Genomic DNA, 10170 nt, shown 5'->3' with positions numbered 1-10170 from the left:
GATACAAAATGATGTAGAAAAACGTGCAAAACTGATCACTGGACCAGAAACCTTGTTTTGGACGTACCATCTTCATGAGATGCTAGATTGAGGCTCACGACATATGGTTGGAAAGCTAAAATTATGGGCTTCAATTTATAGTGCTCGAAAGGCTCATTTGGAGATTTTATGCCCAAAGCCCACGAAGTTGCTTGGTCATGCTGGAGACAAAGTTAGGTCTACTAATTTATTATTTACAACTCAAGTGGAGCATTAATGAGTAGACATAATGAAGAGGACAGTAAGAGATCACATTCAATGCAATCCATATGAGCTTAAAGACAAACCCAATTTGGGCTACACTCTCTTGTTAGCCCATTTTCGTAGGTCACATTACAACCTTCTTTCAGCAACCTAGACAGCTCGGATGAGAAGATATTCTTAATAGAAGTTGTTCCAATGGGTATCTATTATAGCATATCCAAATTTCCACCCTATTGGAGATATCTGGAGTCCTTAGCACGTCAAATATTCAACCAAGTTCACAGAAAGTCTTGGTTGGCTGCTATCACATTTAATGTGGCCACATCCCTGTAGCCATGTGCTGCACATAAGAGCAGCCATATATGGGAGACAAATAAGCTTGGGAACTTAGAAAGGAGAACAAAAGTCATGCTTACCATTTGGAGAACAAGAAGACGAGTCTACCAAAGCATTTATGGGGCAGTTGGAGCCGTTGGCAATTAATGAGGCAGTTGGGCAGTTGCTGAGATGGCTGTTTTACACCAACCAAGAGGAAAACGAATTTCACTCTATAGGAGATAAATGAATGAATGTGTATAGCTCTCTATTTATAAAGTGCCAAATTCGTTCTCCCTTTGGTTGTTGTAGAACATCTCTCTCAACAGCTGCCCAACTGCCTTATTAAGTGCCAACTACTCCAGCTGCCCAATAAATGCTTTTGATGGACTATTCTTCCTGGTATTCTCATGGTAAGCTTGACTTTTGTTCCCCTTTCGAAGTTCCCAAGCTAATTTGTCTCCCATATGTGGCTGCTTTTATGTGTAGCACATGGCTACAGGGATGTGGGAACATTAAATGTGATAGCAGCCAACTAGGACTTTCTGTGAACTTGGTTGAGTGTTTGACGTGATGACGACTCTAGATGTATCTGATGGGGATGAAATTTGAATATGCTATAATAGACACTCATTGGAACAACTTCTATCAAGAATGTCTTCTCATCCGAGCTGTCTAGGTTGCTGAAATAAGGCATGCAATGTGACCTGCGAAACTGGGCTGACAAGGGAGTGTAGCCCAAATTGGGTTTGTCTTTAAGCTCATATTCCTCTCATCCCAATCAGCCCTTAACATGCATGGATTGTATTATATGTGATCTCTTGCTATCTTCTTCATTATGAATGCTCATTAATGCTCCACTTGAGCTGTAAACAATAAATTAGCAGACCTAACTTTGTTCCCAGCAACAAGAGCTCATGCTTATCCCAACATGACCAAGAAATTTCGTGGGCTTTCAACTTGGGCATTAAATCTCCAAATGCGACTTTTGAGCACTATCACTTGAAGCCCAAAATTTCAGCTTTCCAACCATATGTTGTGAGCCTCGATCTAACATCTCATGAAGATGGTATGTACAAAACAAGGCTGCTAGCCTAGTGATCAGTTTTGCACATTTTCTGCATCATTTTGTATCAAATGCCTCCAATGATATCTAGAGCTCAATGAACTAAATGACGAACACAAAATAGATTAAATGCACCAGTTTCTTGTTAGATTGATTTTACTCTATCTGTTTCTCGCTAGAGCACGGACCAATTATAGTATAGGAATGCAAGAACGAGGTTGTTCCACAGAGATTTGAAAGAAAGACACTTACTACTACTTAGACTCACTGAAATGTCCAACACACTGGTGTCACCCACTGAAGCTCTTTTTCTTTGCAGGTTCTGGAGGACGACTTTGTTGGTCAAGCTGACCTAGTTCGGAAGAAGTGCCCGACCTCAATCTCGAAAAGGTCATCTTATGTTGAATCAATTTTAGACGTCAACACCATTAATATTATTTAAAAGAATCAGTATATCCCTCAATATAAGGGTCTTTATATAACTAGGGAGGAATTTAAATATATTAAATACATAATTAATTTTGTTTAATTGTCGAGTTGACGAAAAGAGACTAATTTCCAAAGACCTCCCAAAGCTTCTCATAGACATGAAGCTCATAATGGGTATGATTTGTGGTGGAGTTAGGCAACGGTATTCCATCCTTGGCCAAAATGACATTGAAAATATACGTATTAGGGTAGAATAATTCAGAGTGATTTATTCTTCTCTCTAGAAGGGTATTTATATATGTATAAGTATACAACAACAAAAAAAGTAATTACAATCTCATCTAATACGGGATTACAATTCCTAATTTAAATCAATTACATGATTCATGTCAACACTCCCCTCGAGGTGGCGCATATACATCTTTAATGCCCAACTTGACAAGTGAATCATGGAATGCTTCACTAGATACGGTGTTTGTCAGAATATCAGCCAGTTGATTTGTAGTCTTCATATGCGGAATCTGCATAATATTATTTTCCAATTTCTCATACACAAAATTACTATCGATCTTTACATGCTTAGTACGATCATGTTGCACTGGATTCTCTGCAATTTTGATCGTTGACTGATTATCACAATAAAGCTGCATAGCCCCTTTAGATCCGAAACACAGTTATTCCATAAGTCTTTTCAACCACAATAATTCACATATGCATTTAACCATAGTTTTATACTTTGCTTCTGCACTAGACAGAGCAACCACCTTTTGTTTCTTACTACGCCATGTAACCAAATTTCCTCCTACAAAGGTAAAATATCCACAAGTGGATATTCGTTTGAAACAATTGCCACCCCAATAAGAATCTGTATACCTTGTATTTACATTTTTTTTATATTGGAGTCTGTTGAAGACTAAGTAAAATTCCCCAATAATCTTTTAACCATTTAATGGTTTATGGATTAACTTTCTTTATGCAAGCGTGCCACTGTTAGCATGTAATACCCTAACAGATTTGAGTGACTTTATATACTTGCGCCCCAAGGAATTGGACTTTGAACAAACAATTGTGATTTTGGGTGGGAAAACCTCCGGAGAGAGTTCTTTCCTATGCCTTAGACTAGTGAGGACTTCACAATTTATCTAGACAAAAATGATAAGTAAAGCAAAATACACGAATTTATCGATAACATAACAAACAAATCCAAGCAAAATTGCCTGAAGTACAAAGAATCAGATGAATCTCTAAATCTAATAAATTCTTAGAGATGTTGAATTTTGACCTCTGCTTGAAAACATAGTTGCAACAATGATTTATGATCTGGGTGGACTGGATTGAATGTTTATGTACTGGAATTGCACGTTAGCACCTTCAACTACTAGGGATTAGCTGCAAATCGATACGAAGTTTGAAGTCCACAGAGCTCTAAATGAGTTAAGCCTTGGGCAGACTAGGAACCCAATTCTAGTCAATTCTGAGTGATCTAGAAGCTATCTAGACGACTTCAAAACATTAAGATGTCTTTGAAAAATTTATTGAGGTTTTCATATAATGAAATACTTGATTTCTTCTTGTTCTTATCTAGTTTGCTGAACCAAATTTGTAAGAGAAATCAATCTCTTTTGAGTTCTGTCTGATTTACCTTCTCTGGATTGCGAGGGAAATCTTGTTTTCTTCATGATTTTCTGAATTCCTTCTTGAGTTGGATTGCTTCTAAAGGAAGATTACTTGCTTGCTTTTGGTAGTTGCAAGATCGAATGATCTTCGGTTTCTTTTGGTCAATCTGGATTAATTGTTTAGTTTTTGCTTGATTGGTTGGTTGGTTGGGTGTGTTTTCTCCAGTCCAGACACTCTTGTATTTAAAAGAGAAAATGTGATGCTGAAGAAATCTAGATATTTTTAGTTTGGACTATCCTCCATTTAATGCACAAGTGGCAAAAGTTCTGCCAGTTCAATGCATTGATCAATTTTGGCATCTGCTCATTAATGTTCCTGAATGCCTCATGTTCGTTCCTTTTGCAACAACCTAGTTGAAGTGAGCAATAATGCCCAAATTCTTCCAACGTTGGTACCATAAATATCCAAGTATCATGGTGGATAGAAAAATCAACGATTTTGCAATAAATAGCCGTGACTTTTAACTAAAGCAAACCTGACCTCACTTTCCAGCTTTTAATTAATGTCATCAGTTCTCTTTGGATTTTAGCCACCCAAGGTGAGGGTTTACCCTGACAAAACCTTAGCCGCTAAGAAACTATGATCTTTTGGGAAAAAACTATTTCAAACAACTTTTATCTTTTGGTAAACCAAAGCCCAATACAATTTTGGAAAGTGAACCCAATACTTATTTTGGGCTAGCGCGTATATTTTAGGCCTAAACACTCTATAATCTCCAAGTGTCTTAGAAAACATAAGACCATTCCCAGGAGCAGATTTCAGATAACACAAAATTCTCATCACTGCACTCATACGGACTTCACTTGGATTATGCATAAACAGACTCACAACACTTACTGCATATGCAATATCAGGTCTAGCGTGTGACAAATAAATTAATCTAACAACTAAGCTTTGATATATCTCTTTATTGTTTGGTACTTGATCTAGGAGCTCCTCCATACAATAATTCTGCTCAATGGGCGTATCAATAGGTTGACAACCCAATATACCAGCTTCTTCCAATAAATCCAAAATATATTTTCTTTGGTATAGAAATATACATTGCTTTGACTGAGTAACTTCTTTTCCCAAAAAATATTTTAATCCTCCAAGATCCTTCATATCAAACCCAGAAGCTAAATAAGTCTTCAGCTTCTCTATCTCCTCAATGTCATCTCCTGTCACAATCATGTCATCCACATATATAATGAGTGCGGCGACTTTGCCACTTTGTCGCTTAAGAAATGGGTATGATATGCATTACTTTGTACATAACCATATGTCTTCATGGCCTGACGAAACCTCCCGAACCACGCTCTAGGAGACTGCTTTAATTCATATAAGGCCTTTTTTAATTTGCACATAATGGATGTTTGCCTTGTAACACTATAACCAGAAGGCATACTCATATACACTTCTTCACATAAATCACCATGTAAAAAAGCGTTCTTCACATCATATTGCTGCATAAGCCAATCTAAGTTTGCAGTCAAAGACATTAAGAGGCGTATAGTATTGATTTTTGCGACATGTGCAAAAGCCTCTTGATAATCAATACCATAATTCTGGTATATCCCCTTGCAACTAGTCTAACTTTGTACATGTTAATTGTCCCATGTCTGATTTTTCTTAAGCGTTTTCATTTCTTCAATCATTGCATCAGCCCGCTTAGAATAGTACAGAGCCTCGTGTACCTTTGTGGGAATATTTACTGGTGACATCTGACTCACAAAGGCTTGACTAGCAACTGACAACCTGTGAGCTGACATATAGTTCGCAATAGGGCATTTCACCGTCTTAAATGTATTAGGTGAATATTTGTCTGGAGGCTTTCCACGGGTACTCCTTGGTGGTAGCTAAAACCTATCACTGTCACTTGGCACAATAGGCATATTAACATGAGTACTAATAATATGTTTTTCTAGACTTACCTAAGACGTATCAGCAGAAGAGATTTCTTGGTCATGTACAGTTGGAGTAGAAGGGGGAAGAATCGGCTATATCACCACTTGTTGGCTCAGAGTGCAGCATCTCAAGCAGTGTCTCAAGCTCTTCCAGTGGTGGATGATTCAATTCAGTCGGAGTACCACTTGTAAAGACTCCCCTTGAGTGTGATGCTAGGTCTACTGAATCAGAAAATAAAACCATCCAATTCAACTCTTCGACACTGAGACTTTCCCCCTGAAGAGAGAAATTAGAGACATGAGTAGCAAAGTACATCTCTTGTTTAGAAAAAGAAACATCCATGGAGACATAGGTCCTGTGGATGATAACACCGATAGCCTTTTTGGTGAGGAGAATAGCCAAGAAATACACACTTCAAAGCACAATGATCCAACTTAATATGCTAGGTCTTAGGAAGATCAACAAACATAGTGCATCCAAACACGCGGGGTGCCAGAGTCAAAGTAGAAGGAATTTGTAAAATGTCCATAAAGCATTTCCAAAGGTATTTTAAACTGCGACGCACTAGTAGGAACCCTATTAAAAAGATAAACTGTAGACATAATAACATTTTCCCAATAGAGGGGCCGCATACGGGCACCAATGAGGCTAGCACGGGTGATTTCTAGAATATGTCGATTCTTCCATTTCTTAACACCAGTGTCAGACACGTTTTCTCATGCACAATACTATGATCCTGAAAATGAGCCTCTAACAACTGATTGACATATTCCCCGCCATTATCAGGACGAACAACTTTCAAAGTAGTAAAAAATTAAGTCTGAATCATTTTATGAAACATATGACAACAATCATAAACATCACTTTTGTGTTTCATTAGATACAGCCAGGTCATCTGAGTGCAATCACCCACAAAAATGACAAACCACTAATATCAAGAATGAGTAGACACAGGCACATGGCCCCAAACATCACTATGCACCAACATATATGGAACAGAAGTTATATTAGAACTCAAAGGATAAGTAGCACGATGACTTTTAGCTAAAATACAAGTATCACACGTAAAATTAGAAGTCTGATGACCAAAAAATAGTGACGGAAACAAATGTTTCAAATATCCAAAAGAAGAATACCATAGGCGGTGATGCCAGAACCAAATCTGATTCTCCATATCTTAAACACAACCTTTGACATATAAAACCTTCCCGGTGCAAACATCATCCACATAGTAAAGCCATCCTCTTAGTACCACGACCAATAATCTTCTGACTGCTGATATCCTGAAGAAGACAAAAAAATAAATATATTAATACAAGACAATTTAACTGCTTAGTCACTTGAGGGACAAAAAGTAGATTATTGGATGATAAGCACCAAAGTAATATAATTTTTATCCCTAAAGTTATATTTGTTAGTGTTTTCGGTTAGTTTATTTAGACTATTTAAGTTGAAGTTTGATATTCATATCTATTTGTAATAAAAACAATTGAAAATCCAATATCCATTACGTTCAAGGAGATAATTTCAATATTTTTATTGTCAAGTTGAACAATGGATGGTGGCTTGGGAAGATCTGACTTCATTTGGACGATTAAAATTATGGGAATAGCAAAAGTTAATGGATGGGGAACAGCAGCAAAATAAACACTGAAAGCACTCAATGGTAATTGGGTTAGTGGCAAGATGGGAGCAAGAAAGCAATGTAAAAAGCAATGAAAATTGAATAACAAAAGCTGGAAGTGGGGCATAAATTGAAGAAAAGAAGAAATGATGAAGAGATGGGCTACGGTTTTGCATTGAAAGGGATTAGAATTTCAGATTTTAATATTTCCCTAGTGATTGTTGTTGTTGAGATTTAAGGCTATAAATAGAAAGCTCTACAAGCCTTCAAGGACCCCAAGCTTCACAATCTTCTCTTGAGCTCTCTCTCCTTCCTTCAATTATTCTAGTTCTAAATTTCTGTTTTAGTTTTATTTTATGGGGAACTAACTACCTAGCTAAGGCTAGGGAGAAAGCTTTTAATGTGAGTGTAATTTTTATTAGTTTGGTAACTTAAGCTTTAATGTGAATTTGTAGTTTTTGTTCAAATGGAATTTGTAGTTTTCTTTTTAATTAATCGATGAGTGGTTGATAATTTATTTCATGGGTTCAATCATGTTTTTCCCATTGTGTAGTGAAACCTTTCATAATTTTAAAAGAGAAGAGAATTACTAAAGATTAATAGAATTTTCGATGAAGATTATTTTTTGATAGTTTGTTGCCAATGATACAAGTTATGCTTAGAATACTTCTAAAGGAAATTAAATAGAGCTTTAAATATTTCAACTACAATGGAAAATATTTTGTGGATCAAATTAATAAGAGTTGCATGCATATGTTAAAAGTGAAACCCCAATGCCTTAATATTTTAATTAATTAAATTTTCTTTAAATCAAATATTGCTTAAATCTACACCTCTATCTTAATTGTTATGTCTCAGCTCTGTTATTTTCTTCACACCGCTCTCTGTGGATACGACATTCAGACTTCCGAGCTACACTGCTATATGACACCTTCGCTTGAGTTTTGCAAAGTCGTACAAATCATTGGATAGTGCATAAATTAATAAAGTATGCTCCAAAGATACAGAATGAGTCAATTCAACAGTGCCAACGCTAGAAACAGGGTAGGCAACACCATTGACATTAGCCACACTCGAACGGTGGGAGGAATATGACTCCATAAAAGAAAGGGGTCATATGTCATGTGATCTGTGGCACCCGAATCAATAATCTGTTCAAGGTCAGGCTGAGAATTAGTAGCAAGTAATGCAAAACCCGTATTACCTGGGTTCTAAGTAGGAACAGGATCAACAACTAAAATAATAGAAAAAGAAGAAGAAGTAGTAGACTGAGGAGAGATGAGGGTTGAGGACGTCATGGGTAATGCGCCACTCATATCAGCAGCAAGAGGTGGTAGGGCGACATACCTAGTCACCATGGCGAGCCTCACGAGCATCAGTTGTTTTCTTATCTTGGAAAGCTTCCCACTAGTCAGGATAGTCATTCTTCTTAAAACATTATTCCACAACATATATAGAGTTGTGACAGTAAGCGCAACCATCGTCGGTAGGAGGGTGAGTGACAAAGCTTGGCTTTATGGGTGTCCTATTCTAGGTTAAAGAAGACGACCCAATAGCAACAGCTGCCATAGCCATGCTGACATTAGAGCCCGGACTAAGCATATTGTGTCTGCATTACTCCTCAAGGCAAATAGTAGCAAAAGTGGATTCTAGAGTGAGTAATGGCTTGGTCCGAAGGATTTCACTACGAATGCTATTATAAATATCATCAAGCCTAGCCAAAAACATGTAGACACACTCCTCTGTAATCTCCTGTTCTCTGGCAAGAATCACATCTGCTTGGGTAAAAGGAATAGGCTTCCTATAATCCAACTCTTGCTAGAGAGCACTCAAATTAGCATAATAGGCAGCAAGTGATTGTTCGGCTTGTCTCATCTGCATAGCCTTTCGAGACGAGACAAGTCATACACAAGAGATCTATCGACACCCTCAAAATAAGTCTTCGAGACTGCATCCCAGATACCCTTAGCAGTAGGCAGACGGATAAATAAATTCATCACATCAGGTTCCAAGGAAGAAATCAACCATCCTTTAACAATAGCATTATCCATCACCCATTTGTCATAACTGGGGTCTCCAAAAACGGGTTGTTTAGTATTCCCTGTTAGATAACAATATTTTCCACTGCCAGCAACAAACGCCTCCACAAGCTGAGACCACAGGGAGTAGGTGATGCCATTAAGCTTGACATCAAAAGGTATGGCATCAGGTTAAGATGGAAGATTGACTGGTAAAGTCAATGGAGATGGTGTACACGTATTTCGGGATGCACCGCTAACCACAGATTCGTCACTCATGATAACTGTAGGTGAGAGAGAGGAGAAAAATAGGACTGCAAAAGAGGAAACATCGGGATCGAAGCAACACTGGAGTGGGCAGTAGGGTTGGCCCTGCACTATGGCAGCAATGCTGTAGAGGTGTGTTTGGGTTGTAAGATGGTTTACTGTCTTAAACCACTAAAGTGATCTTCTAATCGAATAAGGATTCCTAAGAACTCATGGTTTATCAGAAAGTCTATTCCTATCTGATATGGCAGCCTAATATAAGTGTTCTAGATATATATTAACAGGCTTAAGGATTCCTACTTTGATAAGGATTAAGATTACCTTATCCTATAAGCATTAAGGTTATCTCTAAGAGTTCATTGATGGGCTAAACTCATAGAGATATGCATATAAATAGGAGGCTCCTTCTAGAGCCGAGATACACACAAAAACAAGCATACAGATATTCACCCCATTAGAATTACTGCTGAAAGAGTTCTCGGCTTCTAGGAGAAAGTCTCTGGTTTTCTCAAGTTCAGTTCAGTTTCATCTTGTTCATCATGTCTGAAACAGGTTAGTGTATTTCATGTTATATCTATTTAGACTTACATATGGTATCAGAGCTTTAGTTATATCATGTTTTACCTAACCAATCTGAAACAGGA

The 10170-nt window shown here is 37.5% G+C and overlaps 1 long non-coding RNA gene across 1 annotated transcript; it reads right to left on the bottom strand.

The window, feature by feature from the left end:
• On the bottom strand, positions 216-1852 carry LOC109950152. Its single transcript, XR_002272453.1, has 2 exons — positions 660-1852; positions 216-583 (listed from the first exon to the last, which is right to left on the bottom strand). It is a non-coding gene; the product is annotated as an uncharacterized LOC109950152 (long non-coding RNA).

The sequence above is a fragment of the Prunus persica genome, chromosome G7 (assembly GCF_000346465.2).
Source record: "Prunus persica cultivar Lovell chromosome G7, Prunus_persica_NCBIv2, whole genome shotgun sequence".
In the NCBI taxonomy this organism is placed as follows: Eukaryota; Viridiplantae; Streptophyta; class Magnoliopsida; order Rosales; family Rosaceae; genus Prunus; species Prunus persica.
This window is presented reverse-complemented; position numbering and strand designations above follow the sequence as displayed.